Raw genomic sequence first — 22,557 nt, 5'->3', positions numbered from 1 at the left:
ATAATAGACACCAATTAAACAACATAAGAAAATAGTCAAGCACAAAGTAGATGACATAAGCAACCTCATACCTTAATGTATCTTAGGTGAGGCTATCCTGTCTGCACAATCAATCCATATTAGCATGATATAATTTCACAACATATCAAAGCAAAAGTAAATAAGGTCATGATATCCATTAATAGTCACTAGCTAACATGTTCACATCATAAACTCATAAACGTTTGTCATTTATGCAAAGCAATCACATATGTATGACCAGTCTAGATTAATACAACACGATGTCAAAAATAAGTCAAATCATACCTAAATTCCATAACCTTAACCATATGCACAGACTAATCCAAGTTAGTATGCTACATATAAAATCAAGATATTAACTATACAGCCCTAATATTCAAGTTAACTAACATATAACAAAAATAAATTAACACATAACATGCTCATCAACAACATATAACCTAATCATCAAGAAAACTATCATGTAACAACAACAAATTAACCTATAATCATACTCATCAATAAAATTGTTGGGTAGCAGAGGCTCCACATAACGGTTTTGGGGTTGAAAGCCAACAATTTTCGGTACTGATATTGTAAAAGTTCCGCGAAGTGCGCGGAGCGTGAATTGTGATGGGTCAAGCCAAAGGGTTGTCCACCCAAAAATAATGTAGGATAATAGAAAGCAAGTCGGCCTACCCATGGTCCGCGAACAATGGGAAGGTATAAATAGAGCGAGGCTCTAAGGGTAGAAAGTAGTTTTCAGTAGCCTGGATTAAGATCTAAAGTGTTATGAGTTTGTGAATGCAATATTGGCTCTGAGTCTGTAAGTCCAAGTCATGGGTGGTATTTGTTAGAGAAGGCTCTACAGCTGTGTGCATAGAGGCCTGGTAGAGTCCGCAACTGTGTGTGCGGACCCCTGCAGCTGAGTGCAAACAGTGGAACTGATTGTACTAAATAGAAGATTAATAAAGATAACTATTTCTGAATTATTGTGCATTTGGTCATAGATCTATATGTTTATGCTTATGTTATGAGTTTATGCATATCTATAAGATTTATGGTTGTGCGCACTGGTTATAACTATTGAATGCCTAATTAAAGACCTTAAGAATTAGATCCGATCTATAATAAACACATTAATAATAAGAATCTAAGAAGTACCTCATTGTCGAGCTACGCAAAGGCCAGACAGCTGTGCAGAGTAGTTCAAGTGCATAGATCGGTTCGCGACCCTTCCAGTCCTCATCAAGACATCCCTAGGGTGTGGAAACCTGGTTCCAGCACCCTCCCATAATACCTCGGCTGAGACTTCAGTCTGCGCTCCATGGATTGTTGCCAAAAGGGTGGTAGTGTAGGATTTGTTTGGCTAAAACACTTTTGAACCTGGGTCAAGCCCCATCAAGCCAACAAATGGTTCTATTATCAGGATCGAGATCTACCTAAGGGATGTCTGATGTCAAAATGTTGGAAACCTACGAAGAAAGAGATTGAAGATTGGTTGTATCAAAAGCTTCACGAGTTCGTGATACAGGAAAATAAAACTCTGCAAATATCTGAGAAAAGGTGGCTAGATCGCTACATATACACTGAAATCCATGAGATCGTCTTTGCGTCCTTCTTGTCAGAACTGTATGAGTGGATCACCAGGCTAGTCGAAAATCAGGGAATGTGCAAACTCGATCAACCATTAGTGTGGACCCCAGAGTTGGTATGCTAGCAAGAAGCATCTGAAGATAAAATCGCACAGGCAGTAGATCATTGGTTGGATCGGATAATAGGAGGGCTTATCACTGAGTTCATGATAGACACAACCGTGAGCTATAATGAAGTTGAGCGGCAATTTCTCAATGGACCGTGAGGTAAGTACATCAAATTGTTGAATACCTGGATTAAAATGCTGTTATGTGAAAAACGTGTTATGCGAATCCATTGTTGTCTGCGATAACACGAAGTGGAAGAGGCTACCAAGGGATCGAAGGATTAGAAAACAGTCCCCTGATTTCACTTTTGAGAGAAAGCAAGGAGGAGCTCGCTGGGTTTTCTCTAAGAAGTGCGGTACGGTTGATAAAGTAGCGCATTCCACAGTTACCACCTCCATCCACACCATCACCCACTTCACCTACATCAACCCCATCTTCACCCACCCCACCTCCACCACCTCCAGGGGTGGGAATGGCAAGTGTGATCAAGTTGCCCATATTTAGTGGCATAGGAAATGAGGAACTAGATCAGTTCTGGTTTGTGGTAAAGGTAGTATGGGAAGCCCAAGGCGTTACGGATGATAACATTAAAAAGGATACTTTAGTGAGCACACTATAGGATCATGCGTTGACGTGGTATATCAAGCACTCTAGTGATCATCCAAATGCCGGAATAACAGAGATCAAGGATGCATTGAACAAAGAGTTTAGCTGACTGAAATCAGAAACTCGTTCAATCATCAGCTTTAAGGAAATTTTGATGCTTCCAGGCGAGACTCCATGAGATTTGGATCAGCACCTGAAGAGTATGATCCATGCGGCTAATATGATGCTTTTAGATGCGCAACAATGCACTTGGTTTGTGACATCCTTGACACCACACCTAAGGATGGCGTTGTCACAATAGAGGATCTCAACCTAAGCAAAAGCATTAGAGATAGCGATGAGGTTGCATGAAACTCCAATACAAGATCCTGGGTTGGGAGTTTCAACACATCCATGTGCAACTACAAAGCCTATGTTTGGAGATGAAAAGCCCAAAGTAAGATAGGGCACCCTGACCAGAGGCACCTAAAGAATTATGGTGTATCAAATGCAAAGACCAGAGTCACAACAAGGATCACTACCTTGTATTCGTGAACTATTTGGCGGGAGGAGGACCGATGCCTTTTAGGCTGGAGGTACAAGCAGGGCCAAGTGCAGAACCTGTGTGCGTGATTTGTCAAGTAGGAGGAAACCACATGACAGACAACTATCACCTATTGCAGAAGTATACCTAGACTCCACAACAATTGTACTATAACTTCTGCAGATCAATGGGTCATGATGAGAGAATGTGTCGGAGCTATGAGCTAATGATGGATAGGACCCCAACCTATTGAATGCAGACTAAAATGCGAAGTTTCGATCATGTTGTAGCAGCACGCAGTGGATTCCAAGGACGCGAACAAGGAAGAGGAGGAATGGGACCCGGACGAGGGCGCGGACAGTTGATCTATTATAATTGCAGGGGGCCGCGACACTACGCTTGCGATTGTACCAACCCGACGAGAATATCTTGTTCGTACTATGAGCAATTTGATCATGAAATGATAGATTGCCCAACACTAATCGCCAAAATGCATGAGAAAGCGGTACTACATCCTAATCCAACTCAAAATATCCAAATGATGAGGTCCGAACCACACGAAGAGGACCCCAGCATAAACATGGTACTCGTAAGCAATGCAAGTACAAGGGAAGACAAGTTGAATAGCCTGGACAAGATTCGAAGGTTCGCAAGGCTCCTACAAAGGAACCTGAGTTTGAGATGGAATATGTGAAGAAAAAAATTAAGGAAGTTAAGAAGAGCTTCATGGAGACCTCTACTTCAAGTAGTAAGGATCAACTTGAGCTGGCAATGGATCCTTCTATGCTTACTACCTTTCTAGAGACATGTATGAAGCTGCCACGTGAAAATAAGGTAGTTAAGCGACTATAAGAGCTGATCACTAGGTGTGTAGGGTTAGGAGAGCCATGCGTGGTCTAGAAACTTGGAAAGCATGCTTTGCCTACCAGACGGGAAATGCGATTGACAATGCAAATTGGTGAGTATGAGATGGATTAGGTCATCCTAGATTTGGGGTCAGATGCGAATGTATTAAAACATATGTGGGAAGGCATGGGTAGGCCTATGTTGCAGTGGTATCCTATTCAATTATGGATGGCCAACCAACAAAATATCTTAGCAATGGGAAGGTTGCAAGGGGTGACAATGGACATTGAAGGCGTAAGTACGCAGATGGACTTTGAGGTAATAGAAATTGTTGATGACAGTAATCTGTACCCCGCGCTGCTAGGAATATATTTGGCCATGGACATCAATGGGGTCATTAACTTAAAAAGACGGAAGATGATATTCGAAAAAAGTCGCTCCATGTAATAGTTCCGCTGGACCTAGCTGAAGGAGTGCGCTACACTAAACCTGTGTTCTATGATGACAATGACGATGAACTAGACTACATATACTAGATAACGGTGCAAGACTAGGATCAAGTGAATCCAATAGTGGACAGGAGAATCTCATGGGGACGTGGCAGTTCCGGCATGTCGGATTCAGATGAAGAGTAGAGCGATGATAGAACCGATTGCATGAATTAACAACGCTAAATTGTAATATAATGATTAGATCACTACGACGCATGACAACCGAAGTAAGGAAACTACTAGCAGATGACAGTGCAACAAATGGGGAGGAATTCATAGACCACTGTGGAACTACAATCATGGAGCAGAGGCGACACAGTGCACAAAAAGGGGTGCTGTGTGTGAAAACTACACAAGGGTGGGGTACACCTTGGAAGATTAGGTGGAACAGGTGTGAATGTAGGAGGCAGTTGTATGTATGGGTTAGAGGCCCTCAGCATCGAACGCGATCTGTGTCGCCAGGACAAAGTGGTTTAGGTACCCACCTATGACAAAGGATGCAACCGTATGTTGTGCAACCACTGCCCCAACTAAATCCATGCGTACCAGGTGTTCGCTAGGCCTATAGGACTACAAACAAAATGGGATGTGCAAATATGTCCTTATTCGCGATCAGACATGATGAAACTAGGAAGGTGGAAAGGCTTTCCCTGACCACCACCCCTATAGTTCGAACTGACTGCAAGGACCTGGGCAAAGGAATTCAGCGGTTCTAGGAAGCCATTCGGCGTGGCAGCTTGCAACTACGCGAACTTGATGAAGAATGGGCATGGTTGAGGAGGAAAAACGTGATGCTAGAGGAAGAGATCAGAGAAATGAAAATTGGAGTCACACAAGAAAGCCGCACAAATATTAGAATAAGGGGACTAGACCTAGCTGGTCCTACTATGGTACTAGAACGAGCTGCGACACTGCTATCATGGCTACTACCGCACCAATGGGGGATTGTACCATATATAGTAGAGCACGATGGGCTACTCGATAAAAGGGTACCTGAAAGGTGCCTGTAGCTTGGGCTAGCAAGAAAATTGAAATCCTACACCAGGGGTGTGACAACCTGACTATTAGGCCTAGTCTCAGCACTCCACACAGTTGGAAGAGGGCACGGGAGTATAAAGGAGTTTGTAGGGGCTTTCCGCGACTCAAACATGGCGCACAAAATTAGTATGAAGCACAGAACGTGTCCATGTACAAAGGACTGCACTTCTGCATGGGGAGGATTGAAGGTGACCATTGCAGATACTGTTCATGACAAGATGTCCCATTTAAGACACCAAGGAGCAGATGATGGGCAATTAAGACACAAGGTTGAATGGATCTACCACAAAAATTGAATTAATGAGATACGAAAGGGGGAAATGATCAAATTTTAATTCAAAGAGGAATATAAAGCACAGGTGGCATGTCACCGAACAACCCCTGGAACTTTGCATATTAAGTCGTTTTATTATCAAGTAGACAAGAGCATGATGAATGAGGCAGTCATGAGAGCAAGTATGTGGTTTCAAACATTACTGAAGAATATTTAGGAGTCCCTAATTAGGATGATATCCATAACCAAGGACATTACGTATAACCCTACGCCGTAGGTAGGGGGTACAACTGAGATCCCCAAATCACCCTGGACACCGCAGATCAAGAAGGACCCCTAGGTAGTAGGACTGATTTAGATGTCTCCACAAAATTTGTGATTTAGTAAACTGTTGATGGAAGAAAAGGGAAAAACAGTTACTATTGAGAGCAATGATGAGGAAAAGGATCCTCTAACCTTTGTCGAAGAAATAGCACCAGAGGAAGAAATGGAAGAAGATATCGAATCAATACAGGCTCTAGCAAAATGACCTATATATGACCCTCCTCATAAAGGGAGGGTCAAGGTACCTAAAGATTTGGATGTTGTTAAAAGCACACTTATAACCCCGTCCCTCCCCAAAGGCATTCTGTTCGAAGGAACATCGATTGGCCGCATTCCCACTATGAAATTTGAATATTGTGACCTTATAGATAGTGAGAATTTTCCCCATTTGGAAACTAGTGAACAAATGGAAAAAATCATGAAGGGGGTCGTTACAACACTATAGCCACAGAAATGGTTGTGAGGGGTGGAGGAGGTCGGGCTACTCCACCTCATGTAAATTCCACATTTTCATCAGGCCCCAATCATGATATTTGTCATCAGGAAACTGGTCTTCCTGGGGCACAATGGGTATTTATGGCTAGAAAAACCCATCCTCATCACGGTGGAGCTCATTCATAGGATCTCTTGGCTTCCCTATGAAGGAAGGGACCCCACGGAAATAGTTGGCATGAGTGGTCACTTGACAATTGCAGAAGCCATTAAAAAGAAATATAAGTTGGATAAAAAGTAGAGAGGGTATGTTATAACTAGTGTTCAGGACAAAGGGGTTTGCATTGTTACCCAGTTGTTGGTAGGAAAGGTGATGAGAAAATGTTGAGGCAGTGAGGTACCAGTAACGGTCATCACATTAGCTGAGCAATGTGCTGAACAGGTATAGTTCAATTGGGCACAATTCCTTTGCGACGAATTCCTAACGAACTATAGGGAGGCCCAAGAGCAGGGTAAGACCTTCCACTACGCATGGTTTCTCTTATGCATCCTATTGGTTACAGGTGAATTTCCCAAGGATAATTAGTTTCCTCCCCTAGACTAGGATTGGCCGAAGGTAGAAAAATACGTGTCGCTATGGGAAACAAAGGATTCCCTAAGAATATGAGCAGTCAAGGTTTTCTATATACTGATGGACATGAGGATATGACAATGGATCAACGAGCAACCCCGCCTATCTACCGACGTATATGAAAGTATGAAGAATGTTGCCAGCTTTAAGGTCGATATGCACCATGTGTATATTCGGGTGCACAAGGATCCAGAGCAGACGTGGACCATTTCCCTTCATCACCATTGATGAATTTGTTTTTGCGGTGCTTGTTGGGTATCAGAGGGCCCACGTATTAGCTTTGTGGACCAAAGCCTGCAATTTTGGGAAATGTATGGTAAGGACTCTGCGAAGTACACGGAGCGCGAATTGTAAATGAGTCAAGTCAAAGGGTTGCCCACCCAAGAAATAATATAGAATAATAGGAAGTAAATCAGCTTTCCTATGGTCTATAGACGATGGGAATGTATAAATAGAGCGAGGCTCTAAGGGTAGAAGGTAGCTTTTGATATGTACTTTTGGATCTGGAAAGTAATGGGTTTTTGAGGAGTGATGTCTTGAAGCATCTGTAACTCTGAGTCAAGGGTGTTCGTAGGTAGATAAAGGCTCTAAATTTGTGTGCACAAAGGCCTAGTAGAGTCCGCAGCTGTGTGCGCGGACCCATATAGTTGAGTGCGCAAGGTGGATCTGGATGTATTGGTGAAAGAATTGAATAAAGATAAGTTGATTCTGAAATTCTATGTTAAATCTGAATTATTGTGGATCTGGCTAATTTATGGTTGATATAACTATTTGATCTATGCATGTATTCTTATGTTATGAGTTTATGCAAATCTGTATATTTTCTGGGTGCGTGAACTGGCTATTTCTGTTAAATGTTTGCTTAAAGACCATAAAAAGTAGACCTAATCTATAACAACAAATTAATAAGTATTAAGGATTTTCCTGGGTCAAGATCTATGAGAAGCCACTGAGCAGTGTGCGAACATTCTAGACCACATCAAGACATCCCAATGGTGTGGAAACCTAGTTCCATCACCCTCCCTTGCTACCTCGGGTGAGACCTTAGTCCGCGCTTTGTGGGCTGTTACCAAAAGGGCCGATAGCTACGGGATTTGTTTGGCTAGATAACTCTTCCGAACCCAGGTCAGGCTCATATAAGCCAACAAATAGTTCTGTTGCTAGGACCAGGATCTGCTTAAGGGATGCTTGATGTCAGAACATTGGAATCCTAGAAAGAAAGAGCTTGAAGATTGGCTAGATCAGAAGCTTCACGAGTTCGTGGTTCAAGAAAACAGAAACCTACAGATACCAGAGGAAGGGTGGTTGGATCGTTACATATACATAGATATCCATGAAATCTTCTTCATAACATTCTCGATAGAGTTGTACGAGTGGATCGTGAGGTTAGCCGACAGTTTGGGAAGGTGTAGACTAGATCAACCTATTATGTGGACCCCAGAATCGGTGCGCAAGCTAGAAGCATCCAAAGATAAAATCACACGTGCAATAGATCACTGGGTGGATCAGGTAATAGGAGGGTTTATTACTGAGTTCACGATAGACACAACTATGAGTTATAGTGAAGCAGAAAGGCACTTTCTCCATGGACCCCAGGGTAAGTATATTAAATCATTGAAAACTTGGATTAATATGTTGTTGTGTGAAAAACAAATTATGCGCATTTATTGATGTTTGGCATAATGCAGAGTGGAAGAGGCTTCCGAGGAACTGAAGGATTGGAGAAAAATCCGCTAATTTCTATTTCACAGGAGAGCGAGGAGGAGCTCGCGAGGTTCTCTCCAAGAAGCGCAGTCCAATTGATTAAGAAGCACTTTCCACTGATACCACCTCCGTCTACACCATCACCTAGTTCACCGACATCAAATCCATCTTCACCCACTCCACTTCCACCTCTGCCACCACCGAAGGTTGGGATGGTGAGCACAGTCAAGTTGTCAATATTTAAGGGTGTAGGAAATGAGGAAGAAGGTCAATTCTGGTTTGTACTAAGGGTTGTATGGGAAGCCCAAGGAATAACGGATGATAACATCAAAAAGGCTACACTGGTTACCATGATGCAGGACCACACGTTGATGTGGTATATAAAGTACTCAAGCGATCATCCGAATGCAAGAATAACAGCGATCCAGGACGCCTTGGACAAAGAATTTGGTCGACCAAAATTAGAGACACAGTCGGTCATTGGGTTCAAAGAGATAGCGACGCTACCGGGTGAAACCCCATGGGATCTGGATCAGAGATTAAAGAGCAAATCTGCGAGGATAACATGACATTGACAGATGTGTAGCAATGCGCGTCATTTGTGGCATCCTTGACACCACATCTAACAACGACGCTATCGTAGCAAAAGATATCAACCCAAGTCAAGCGATTAGAAACCACAATGATATTGCACGAAACGCCAATACAGGATCCGAGGTTGGGAGTTCAAAAAATCCACACACAACTACAAAACCTAAGCTTAGAAATGTAAAGCTTGAAGCAAGAAAGGGTGACCCAATAGGTGCCATGTACAGAGGTAGGATGCATTAAATGAAAAATTCAATCACACAACAAGGACCATTGCCCTGTCTTCATGAACTATTTGGTGTGAGGGGCCCAATGCCACTAAAACTAGAGGTACAAGCAAGGCCAAGTGTGGCACCTACGCTCTGGTGCACGATTTGTCAAGTGAGTGGAAAGCACACAATGGAAAACTACCACTTGTTGCAGAAGTATATCCAGACCCCGCATTAGCTATATTACAAATTTTGTAGATCAGTGGGTCATGATGAGCAAACATGTCAGAGCTACGACTTAATGATGGAAAGGACTCCAGTTTATCGAGTGCAGACTGAAGCACGAGGGTTTGACCTAGCCGTATAGCCATGCGGGGGATTTCAAGGGTGCAGTCGAGGAAGAGGAATGGGGCCTAGGCAAGGGCACAGACAGCTGATCTGTTATAACTACAGAGGGCCAGGACACTATTCTCATGACTGTACTAACCTGACGAGGATATCTTGCACATACTGTGAGCAGTTTGACCATGAGATGATAGATTTCCCAATGTTAATTGACCAGATGCGTGAAAAGGGAGTATTACAGCCCACTCCAACTCAAAATGTCCAAATTATGAGGATGTAACCACGCGAAGAAGACCCTAGCATAAATATGGTTTTGAGGAGTGGTGCACCCATGGGAAGAGATGCGTGGAAAGAGTTCACAGAAGATTCGAAGGGTCGCAATACCCGTGCAAAGGAACCCAAATTTGAAGTGGAACAAGGAATGAAGACGCCCGAGGAAGCTCTGAAGAGCTTCAAGGAAGTCTCTACTCTAGGTAGGAGGGATGCAATTGAGCCGGGGATGGATCCTTGTATGCTTACTACCTTTTCAGAGATGTGTATGAAGCTATTGGACAATAGTACATCCGTTAAGGGACTATAAGAGATGATCACTAAGTGCGCAGGGTCGGGCAAGCCACGCATAGTCCGAAAACTAGGAAGACATGCTCTATGTACTGGATGGGAGATGTGTATGATAGCACAAATCGGTGAGTACAAGATGGACTAGGTCATTCTTGATTTAGGGTACCTATGAAAATGTGGGAACACATGCATAGGCCCGCACTGCAGTGGTCCCCTATTCAACTAAGGATGGACAACCAGCAAAATATCTTACCAATGGGCTGACTGCAAGGGGTGGCGGTGGACATTGAAGGCGTAAGTACGCAAAACAACTTCGAGGTAATAGAAATTGTGGATGACACTAATCCCTACCCTGCATTGCTAGGAATTGATTGGGTCATGGACATGAATGGGGTCATCAACAAAAAAGGTGGAAAATGATGTTCGAAAATAAGTCACTACGGGTAATTGTCCCACTAGACCTGGCTAAAGGAGATCATTACACTGAGCCGGTGCATGATGAGGACAATGACGATGAACTAGACTGCATATACCAGATAACAGCGCAAGATCAGGGTTGGATGAATCCCTCAGCGGACGGAAGATTCTCATGGGAGTGTGATAGTTCATGCACATCAGATACAGATGAGGAGATGGAAAGATGGTAGAATAGATTGCAAGAAGTCACCACACTCAATTGTAATATGATGATTAGATCATTATGGCACGTAACCACTGAAGTAAGGGAATGGTCAGTAAATAGTGGTGCAACTAGTGAGGGGCAGTTTGCCAACGTTGGCACCTTAATTGTCACCCAGAAGCAGCATGTCACATCGGACGCAGCACCGCGCGTGTAGAGGAAGATGATAAAGAGAAGACAATTCCATGTATGGATTGGAGGATGTGCCCACTGGAGCAGGGAAGTCATCCATTTACAACAAATGGCATAGTCGTATGTTGCAAGACCATCGCACCAACTAAATCCTCATGTAGCATGGGTCCGCTGGGCCAATACGACCATACACAGAGCATGGTATGCCAAGGGAACTCTATCCACGGCTAGACGGGCCATTTCCCCCATGATCTGACCTACACCCCAAGACTAGCGTGAGGGGATTCAACAGTTATGGGAAGACATTTGGTGCAGCAAAATGAGACTTCGTGAGTTAGCAGAAACAGGGGCTAGACTACGAAATAAAAGTGTACATCTAGATGAAGAAATTGATGAATCAAGTTAGAACTCACTGACACAGACCGTGTGCAAGAGCTATTGAAGGCACCGGACCTAGTTGTCTCTCCTACACTATTACGACAAGCTGCGATCCTGCTAGCATGGTTGCGCCTACACCCTAGGACACACAGAAACATAGACCATGATACACCATTAGACTCAAAGGAATGCTAATGGTGCTCGCAGCCCGGGCTAGTAGGGAAGCAGAAGGCTCACACAACGGGTGCGACCACCTGAATATTTGTACAAGGCCCAGTCCTAGCACTCCACATAGTTGGAAGAGGGAGTGTGACTATAAAACAAGCTACAGAAAAGTTGCACAAGGACGGTCAAATGCATAGGATGCACCTGTGCACCGAGGGCTCTACTGTCGCGGGGAGGTGATGGAAAGCGACCACTGCAGGTACTGTTCATGACAAGATGTACCATTTAAGACATAAAGGAGCGGGTGGTGGGAAATTAAGGCATAAGGATAACTGCCAAATTTGCATTAATGAGCCATGAGGGGGGTGAACTGTCGACTTTGAATTTGAAATCATATATATGAAGCAAGCAAAGGGGCATACTGCAAAATTTTATCTTTCAAAGAATAAGACACCCTGGGTTCCAGCCGAAAGGAGCAAGATGAACGACAAGGTATTGAAGGAAAGCCCATGGTTTCAGGCACTGCCAAAGGAATACTGAGAGTCATTTCTCAGGTCAATAAACCCTACCACACAGAGTCCATAGAATCCCACGCTATAGGTAGCCGAACTCCCTAAATCACCCAGAATGACATAGACCAAAAAGGACCCCCTAATACCAGGACCAGTGAAGCGGTCGCCGCAAAATCCATGCTTTAGCAAGCTCGCGATGGAAGAAAAGGGAAAAAATGTTACCATTGAAAGCGATGAGGAGGAAGAGGGATCCCTGACATATGTCGAAGAAATAAACCCTAATGTGGAAACTATCTAGCCAGTGCGTCATCCCAAGTATGTTCCTCCATGCAAAGGGAAGGCTAAGGTCCCTACCAATCTAGATGACATTGACAATATAATCACCACCCCATCTCTTCTAAAAGGGGTTCCAGTTGAAAGCATGATGACTGGCCATATTGTGACAGTGAAATTTGAAGACTGGGACCTTGCAGATACAACAAAATTTCCCCATTTGGCGACTAGCAAATTGATGGAGCAGAATGTGGAAGGGACGATTACGACACTTCAGCCAAAGGAATGGTTGCGAAAGGTGGAGAACGCCAGGTTTCTCTGTCTCCTGTCCATCCCCCACTTTCTCCAGCCCCACATTACAATCTTGGTCATCAAACAGTTGTTGTGTCTGGTACATGACAGATACTTATGGCTTGGCCAACCATCCAAATCGTGACAGAACTCATACATAGGATCTCACTACTTCCCTGCGAAGGAAGATACCCCTGAGAAATTGTTGATAAGAGTGACGATGTGACGATGATCGAAATCGTGCAAAAGAAATATAAGCTAGAGAAAGGGTAGCGAGGGTATGTTATTGATAGTATCTCAGATAGAGCAGTCTGCGTTGCTACCTAGTTGTTGGCTGGGAAAGTGATGCAGAAATGCCGCCGCACTGAGATTCCAGCGATCATATTTGCACTAGCTAAGGAATGCGTAGTTGGAGAATGGTTTAATTGGGCACAGTTCCTTTGTGAAGAATTCCTGACCAACTATAGGGAGGTCCAAGAGGAGGGAAAGACCTTTCACTATGCATGGCTACTATTTTCCATTGTGTTGGTTACCACTGACCTACCTAAAGACAGTCAGTTTCACTCCTTGGACCAGGATTGGCCAGAACCCGTTGGATTTGCATCGCTCTTGGCAACCAGGGATGCTGAAAGAATATTGAACATCAAGATTTTTTGGATATTGATGGAGGCAGACATTAGACATTGGGTCACCTAGCAACCCCAGTTGTCCACCAAAATCTATGATAGTGTGAAGCACATAACTGAGTTAAAAGCAGACATGCACTTTGTCTAGATCCGAGCACGCAAGGACCCCGACCAAACGTGGACTACACTTCCTTTCCTTGCCATTGACAAAGCTATCGATGTAGTATTTGATACTTGGCCACCGGAATGGCGTGGACCTGATGCGGTGGGGCATGATGAGGGTGCCATCAGGAAACAGAAGGCTGAAGTGAAGCACGCCACACAGCAAAAGCGCAACAAACAACATGCTGTGGAAGTTCGAGTGACCTAGGAAGCGGCACAAACTTTGACAGACAAACCACCAGCTGGAGCGGCTGCAATGGGCGAAAGCCATCAGAAGGTGCCCACAGAGCTGGCCCAGGAGAAAGGGACTCAAGCAACACCATCAACCACCACGGGTGCGCCCTTAAAATGACCGCCACCGACAGAATATATGAAGCCATGGAAGAAGGCCAAGGCATCTAAATGGGATGTAGAAATAACCACCTTGACTGAGGGCGACCTAGGTGACATAGGGGACACCATTCACGAAGCCACTAAGGATGCAATTGATGATTCCATGTTAGAGCAATAGATTGTGTTGGGGGAGCTCCGCGAGCAGCTACAAGAACTTGGGACATGGGCAGCATAGACGAGAACCACCACTACTCATGGGGTTATAGGTATGTCAGCCATTGAGCAGCTACTGAAGGCCCAACTGGCTCATACTATTGTGATTCCAGTAGGAGCATTGATAACAAAAAATGAGGACACAGCTATGGTAGGACGACTTATGGGGCTGGGAGTCAATTTAGCTACCCTCCTACGCGAAAGCTTGTACTAGCTCCAAGACAACGCAACAATGGAGCTCCGTGCCAAGGAGAGGCACGCGGAACAGGTACTCAGTGAATAGAGAATTAATATAGAACACTTAAGCCTCCAAAGGGACGAAGCCGTCGCACAGAGTCAACAAGTGGAGAAACTAGTAGGGGAAGCATGTTCGCATGCCCCTGAGCTGGAGATTGCAGCCGATTTACCTGTTGGCATACGAATCCACAAGCTAGCTAGTGGGTTCTACGAAGCAAAGGAGGAGGCCATGAAGATTCAATTGGAGCGCTTAGTTTGCATATTATAGATTTGAAGCTACAGGCACAACCTTCGATGCCACCAGAGGTCACCTAAAAGTGCAAAAGCATCATGTGCTCCGGGTGGGAAAAGATCACATGTTCTATGAAGGAATGCACTGACTTGTCTGCTTAGTCGCTTATTACGCTCACTTCACTCTAGGAAGATCCTACCCTACAGCGATTGGAAACTAAGGCATGAGAGCTCCAACAAGCCTATGATAATGTCAGAGGGACCATGCAGATAGTTTTGGTTACGTAGCGCTTGGCCAAGATGAAGGAGGCCCAGCCTCTGAAAATCCAAGCTGATGCTCCTCGCTAGAAAGAAGCAATGATTAAAGAATATCTCTAGCCATGGATTGATGAGGCATTCGCAGTTTCCACTACCATTGAGCACAAGGTGGCACACATTGAGGCAAAATATGCACCTAGGGTAGAAGCTATGACAAATACTGACGTGTTAGCGGCATGCATTGAACGAGTACAGTAGATGGTGGATAAATTTGCTACAAGTACCAGCGAAGCACAAAAACTGTTGTCTGACCTCTGTGTGAAGATTTTCAAACCAACCAAGTGACTCGGGACGAGTCACAATGATTTTGTTGGGGGACTGTTAGGTAGCAGAGGGCCCACATAATAGTTTTGGGTCCAAAAGCCCGCAATTTTTGGAAAGGTACATGTTATCAGGAAATCTAGTGTCCACTCGGAGCTGCTAGTCCCACTAAGACTGGTAGCTATCTTAGAAACAAACAAACTAAAACAACTTTCATTTTCCTTTATGAGAAGTAGATAAGAGGGGAATGAAGGACACCAACTTCAGTCTTGCGCTTGGTTCCTTGCTCAGTTCCTCTCCCTTCTGACAGATCCTCACTGCTTCTCCTTCGTCTACCCAGTTTCAAAGAGCACCTGTGGAATCAAAGTAGCATAATACTATCGAAAAATAGAGATCTACAATCATAAACAATATAGGACCAGATGTATATTGACCACACAAATGCATATATCATCACGACATACAAGAATGTGGAGGAAAACTTGAGTAGCTTTATTAATATCCAGAATAGCAAAGAGGATTACAACCAATTTCTCTGACCCAGCGCCATCCTCCAGAATGAAAGCCCTTCTTTCACCTCATGAAAAGCTTAGATCACCCAACACTATGATATTCCACCAAGAAACCAAAAACACTTCCTTACAAGATACAAAATTCCTTCCTCTGGATCTCTGGGATGAGGGATCCATATATAGATGATTACAGGGGGGTGAGTCGGCTTCTGGGATTTTTATTAGTGTCCTCTCTCTAATAGTCCTCGATTCCACTTGGAAATTGATGATCTCTTACTCATCCCTGGGTGAATTCAGAGAGGCAAGTGTCACAGGAGAAGTTTCTCGAAGATTCCATTATTGTCCACCTCGCAAACTATCTCTGCCATTTGTCCACTCTCACCCATCGCACCCTACAGAAGGGATTTTCAGTATCCATCACACCCTTTTCACTGGGCAGGTGGGATGCATCGCACCTTTAGAAGTGAGCAACCTGTATGGTCTAGTTTTGACCAGTTCTGAGCAGTTTCCTGTGGAGAACTTCTGGGAGATGATGTAATCAGCTGACCTTGTTCCTTTAGGGTATGAAACAACACTTTTAGGGACTTAGGAGCCCTTGGTTTATGGACATATATGATTGGGGTTGCAGAGCCAAAAAATGTCTATAACAGTTGCCCCCTAAAGCATGAGGTCGTTAATCTTTTGACGTCGGGTGAAATGCTTTATCATGAGGATCCGAAGTTTTTTCGAGCTGGGAGGCGACCTGTAATAAGATACAATACAATACATTATCTTCATAATATTTTTCATGATCTAGCTAAGGCGAGCATTCCCATGCTCAGCTTTATAAATTCATTTTCATGGACATAAGACATACAACCGTTTGTGCGGGAGACTGATGATTCTGATAGAGTCATCATCCTTTGATTCAGATGATCATCTGTGCAGCAACAATGTACATTTGATGTCTTTATTTTCCTGAATATATCGTAGCCTGGATGGATGAAACTAGATCTGGGGTCTTCAAACTTGTTCAATATTCACTCAAAGTACAAGTCGATCCATGTGAAAGATGTTTTGGAGTCGGATATGGAAAGACATCGCCTGATTACCAACCAATGATGTAACTTGTTAATAGGCACGAGAGGAATCACCGATAATGATGATGACCCTCAAGGTACTATGGCACAATTCGCATGGTGTGATTAAGGGACTTAGCATCGAACACCATGCATAATCTTTCGGTCGAAGGCCATTGATGTAAACTTGTCGCCGAAAGTGAGAAACTTGCCATTGAGGCATGCAAGCTTCAAAGTACTGAAAGGGTTGTTCCTAAGTCAAATTCTTGGATAATGAACTGATGTCGACAAGAAGCGACCCGTCGCAGGAGGGCCTTAATGAATCCCACATCTACAACATGGAACGAAGTAAATTATTTTGGAGGTGAAAACGATCTGACGATACAGGGTTCAGGGTGGCGGTCATGAAAGAATGGAGCGTGAATGTATTGCAGTGGATGAGACATAGGTGAATTCTCTGAGCGACTTCTCTTGAACATATCGGCGACACTGACATGGATTGGTAGCATTAACCCCAAATATGGATGGTGCAGTGGACCAATGGTGATATGACCAGTGAACGGAACAACCCAACCCGACTCGGATGCGGAGTGAAAGTGTCATGTTCAAGAGCGACTTGCTACCAATAAATTTTCTTCAAGTTTTCTTCCCAATTTTTCCCTAGTCATTGCTGACTAGTACCTCTTTATTTTTGTCAAGCTTGAGGAGGATAACATATGATTGTTCTATAATTTTCCCTTCGGGCAAATCCGTCGCTATGTTTTAACGAGCCTAGCGACAGTGAAACTTGTTCTTGTTTGTATGGACAAGTTTGTTTCTATTCGGTTTTAACGAGTTTAACGACAAAGATAACTCTGTCCTTTTCAATTTTAGAGAGTCTGAAAGGGATGTAAAGGAAACTCCAATAATCCTTTTTCGTCATATAATCCCTTAAGTCCTAAAAAGTATAAAATAATACGAAAGGGATGAATTTTTCGTAACTTTAACGAGCCAAACAAAACAAGCGCTCGATCTTTTTGTGTAATAATCCCTCAGGTCCAAAAATATTAAAATCTAGAGGAGGGATAGCACTTCCGGTCACTTTAATGAGTTGGAGAGGCCAATCACTCGGCAATCTTTTCATATTTTACAAGTCAGGTGAAAAGAGCTTAAAGGAGACTCGTTTTTTAGGAACGAGTGATAATTTCGGGTAGCAGCTGATTCCAGGTAAGGTTTGGAATTTTCCAATCATGGTAGTGTCACAAGGATGGCTAACATGATCACTCTTCACAGCTGTTCCTCAAAAGGAGTAAACAATCAAATGGAAGTGAATGATTGGCTAAAACAGAGTGGAGGTGATGATGAGAACACGACCAGGGCTCAAAAACTGATGATAATGCATTCACAATGGTTATTTACCGGAAATCGATTCATTTTTTAATGAGCTTAAACTCTGGGGGAACGTTTGCTCATTGCTTATGTTTAATTTTTAACGAGCTTGAACTCCACATAAAAACTGCTCGTGGCAGTCGTTTAATAAGGATGTCTCATCGATAGGTTCAATTTTTAGAGAGCTTGCACCATTCGAAACTTTGCTCTAGATCCTTTCATTATGAAAGCTAGGAATGACCAATCCTACGAGTTTAAAGGGTTGAGAAACTACAAACTAAGAAAATAAATGGTTGCTCTTCACTTGCATGCAAAAAGGTTTGCATGCCCCCAGGTATAGTGAAAAGTTTCCAGGTTACCATATGAAAGCTCTCCATCCACGTTGTAGACAAAATGCTTCCTTGATGATGTCTACCGAAATAGACAAAGGTGAGTGGCGCAGTCGCCTCCACTCACATAATTTTGACGAGGGAATCTTATTCCAGTCTAATCCCATTTTCCTAAACGGACGGGTGTGTCAGACTATTCATATATCCTCTACGGAAACCTACCCTATACCCAAGGTTTTCCTGGCAAAACAGACCAGGGTGCATGCCCCCTAGGTTTCAGTCATGTCCTCCCGAATCACTCACGCTCTTCAGGTGGATGGACTGGAGATTGATGAAACATTCCTTGCGTGAAAAGACCATTTAGGGATGGCATTTGACTATTAGCTATGTGTGAGCCAGGGAACTAAAGCTGGTCTACGAGCTTGACCACTTGGCCTTGATGCAGAAAACAAATTACTCTAAAGAGTGAGGAGACGATGACTCCCATGCTATAAATATAGTCGCATCCAAGGAGAAAATTATAATCTAGAGGTCCTCGGACTACCATTACGTTCACAGAAACGGTTTTCCTTCTCAATGTTATGGGCACACTGGGAAGGATCCCTAACGGTCGACTGGTTCCTTTATCGAAGCCTATCAGATTTCTCATCTTAGGCAGAAGGGATGGTGAGCCAAGTGCTTCCCAAACAGTTGAGGAAAGTATACTCACAGAATCCCCTTCATCTATGATGGTACCGACCATGATCATTTTGTAAGCTTGTACAATGATTTATAATGGTACATTCGCCGGTACACGGGGTCTGCCTAGTAGATTCCAATTGAAGGAAACGACTAGGTTGCTCGGAGGTGGGACCAAATAGATGGCCGGATATGACTCTGACGAACTCCCTTCCTGCGGTAAATGAACGGGTAGACTGCCCCCATGTTGATCGGAGTCTTTGTTTATGAAAAGAATTTGAATGGTGTCATTCTCATTCTCTTTTGTGATTGTGTCATCTGAAGATGGACCTTTCGAAGGCTAGACCAGGTCGACTGCCACCTCAACCTTTTGAATTTCATCTGGTATGGATTCAGCGGGTTTATCTTCAATGACAGATGTTTCGACCGACCACAATGGCATGTCGTTCGGATTTTCAACTAGAGATGGAATCGGCAAGAGTTTCTTGTATCTAGGAGGAAGCCGTAGCGGTGAAGCCGAACGGTCATCCAAAACTCTTTTAGCTTCGTCTAGGAAGGGACAATGGTGGACGACGTGATCACCTTCACATAGTTTACAAGGAAATTTACATTCCCTTTTTTGTCCGAATACTTCGCTTTCACTAGTTGATGGTGTACTTTCAACATGGTCTTCAGAGGTTGATGACACTGGGTTATGCAAGCGAGGAGACCAGTCCCTTAAGATCCGAGGGATGCAAGGACAATCTCGATGATAGTGGTCTCCTTTGCAAATGACACATGGAGATGTAGGCTTGGATGGTGCAGTGTGTGGATTTTCACTAGACAATGACTAGTTACCCCTTTTCGCCTTTGGCTCCTTCTTCTTCTTCTCTTTCTTCTCCTTCCACTTCTTCTCCTTCTTAGTTACTTGATTTTTGGCCTTACCAGCTTTATCAAGTGAAGAGGAAGGAGGAGAGGGAGAATCGGATGAAGTAGAAGGTTGGGGGGTAACTTTAGTATCATCCAGTTGCTGACATGATTGCTCAGGAATCACAGTGTTCTGAACAATGGAGGTCGAGAAGAGCCATATTGGCAAGCCAATTGTCAATCCTCGAAGTGACAATGTGGCCATGTGAGGCGCGCCAACATCTCCCCAAGAGGAGAAAGGACTAGGATTTCCCCCAAGGGGAAATCCTTGGTTGGTGGACTCCATTTTTCTCAACCTAAGACCAACGCGAGAATGGTGATATTATTCCAATTAAAATAAATTTTAGATGCTTTGACACAACTTGTTTTTTCAGTTTTTAAGAGTCGAGAAAAAACAAAAGATGACTCTAGTCACCTTCGCTTTTTACTGAGCCTGAAGTGACAAGTGCTCAAATGGACCTTTTCCTTTAAGGAGTCTAAAAAGGAATGAAAGAGACTACTCTGGAAATCTAGACAGAGGGATTACCGAACCAATCGCAAAACTGCAGAATACTTTTTACGGTACGGCAGTCAATCTTCCCGAATGTTGTGTTCAGTGCATTGCGATCGATAGGGTGGCAGACACAGCTTCCTATGGATAAAGGATATAGCCTATTGTGGTCTCCCAATATATACTTGATGGTACGTGGGAGCACAAGTCTGTACTGGCATTTGTCGTCTCAAAGAGGAGGAATCACCCAACCAACAGTGAAAGCGACAGTTACCATGCTTTACGACGCCGGAATACGTCTCTAGCCTAGACTTCTAGATGTTGTGCGTTAGGTTCCAAAGCATTTTTATGTTCATTGAATTTATTTTACAGTTGATATTTCTTAAGAAATTTTCCTTTCAAGTTCACCACGTGATGTAGATATAATTCCTAAAATGCAATCTAAGATGATAAACAATCGTTTAATCTTCTTTTTTCAATGAAAATCCTAGCTACTAAAGAAAGAGAGATGATATTCTTTCAACATAGAGCAGAGAGCACACACTAGATGCACTGTCCTAAATCAAACCAACAAGTAGTCTAAATGCAAATGCACATGCATGTATTTGTTTTCAGCTTTCTTAAGGTGTGAATGACAAGAAGAATGCTAAGTACAAATCTGAATTATATTTTCAAAGCGACAATACTAACAAATTTCTCTTCAAAAATGAAAGGAAGATAATGACGACACTTTGCTATTTTGAATTGAAAACTACTTTCGACACTTGAAAAAATACTAATTCAAATAAAATACAAGAGTAAATATATAATCGACCATCAAGAACAATAGAATTCTTCTCTTTGACTGAAAACGACACTTGCAACACTTTCAAATAAAAAGACGACAGTTCGATTACGCTACTTCTTTGTAAAAGAGAACTAAAAATGGCGCACAATACATAAAAAAAATTCACAGTTATTTGCACAATGGAGGCAGAATGATGGAAAGGAAGGGGGTTTCCACAGTGGTATACTGATCACAGACAGCAAAACTCCTAAATAGAGCTGAAAAGAGTGAACACAGAAACCAAAAACTGAGAGCAGAAGAGGTCTTGTCTGATCAGCGCACCTGCAACACAGGGAAAGTGTGATGCAGCGCACCTACTGCACATGGGAGGTGAGATGCATCCAGATTCCCAAGAGTAGAAGGTGCGATGGTCCAGCGACGAGACTTCAACTAGGTTCTGGGTCACAGTTTGCAGCTTAGTTCAGGGATTTAGGTCGAGCAAGTGATGTACAGTAAATAGAAATCATAGGGGCTAATCTAATGAGGTTACTAGATCCACCACTAGGGCAATTAGAACGTTTGTAAATCGATTGTTCATTTTATAAAAAAAACCTGGAGATAGACTAAAGCAGCATTGATCTACTTTGCACTTGCATAGAAAATGCAGTTCGAAGGCTAGCTGGCTTGACTTTAGGCTCCATCGGTAAGTTTATAAAACAAAAAAATATAAACAAACAAACAATCTATTCTCTCCCTAGCAGAGTCGCAATTTTGTTATCCGGAAATCTAGTGTCCACTCGAAGCCGCTAGTCCCACTAAGACTGGTAGCTATCTTAGAAACAAACAAACTAAAACCACTTTCATTTTCCTTTATGAGAAGTAGATAAGAGGGGAATGAAGGACACCAACCTTAGTCTTGTGCTTGGTTCCTTGCTCGGTTCCTCTCCCTTCTGACAGATCCTCACCACTTCTCCTTCGTCTACCCAGCGTCAAAGAGAACCTGTGGAATCAAAGCAGCATAATAATATCGAAGAACAGAGATCTACAATCATAAACAATATAGGAGCAGATATATATTGACCACGCAAATTCATATATCATCAAGACATACAAGAATGTGGAGGAAAACTTGAGTAGCTTAATTAATTTCAAGAATAGAAAATAGGATTACAACCAATTGTTCTGACCCAGCATCATCCTCCAGCATGAAAGCCCTTCTTTCACCTCATTAAAAGCTTAGATCACCCAACACTATGATATTCCACCAAGAAACCAACAACAATTCCTTACAAGATACAAAATTCCAGCCTCTAGATCTCTGGGATGAGGGATCCATATATAGATGATTGCAGGGGGGTGAGTCA

The sequence above is a fragment of the Pinus tabuliformis genome, chromosome 3_2 (assembly GCF_031772625.1).
Source record: "Pinus tabuliformis cultivar Carrire ecotype Pingquan chromosome 3_2, CPIR1, whole genome shotgun sequence".
NCBI classification, from domain to species: Eukaryota; Viridiplantae; Streptophyta; class Pinopsida; order Pinales; family Pinaceae; genus Pinus; species Pinus tabuliformis.
Note: the sequence above shows the minus strand (reverse complement) of the source record.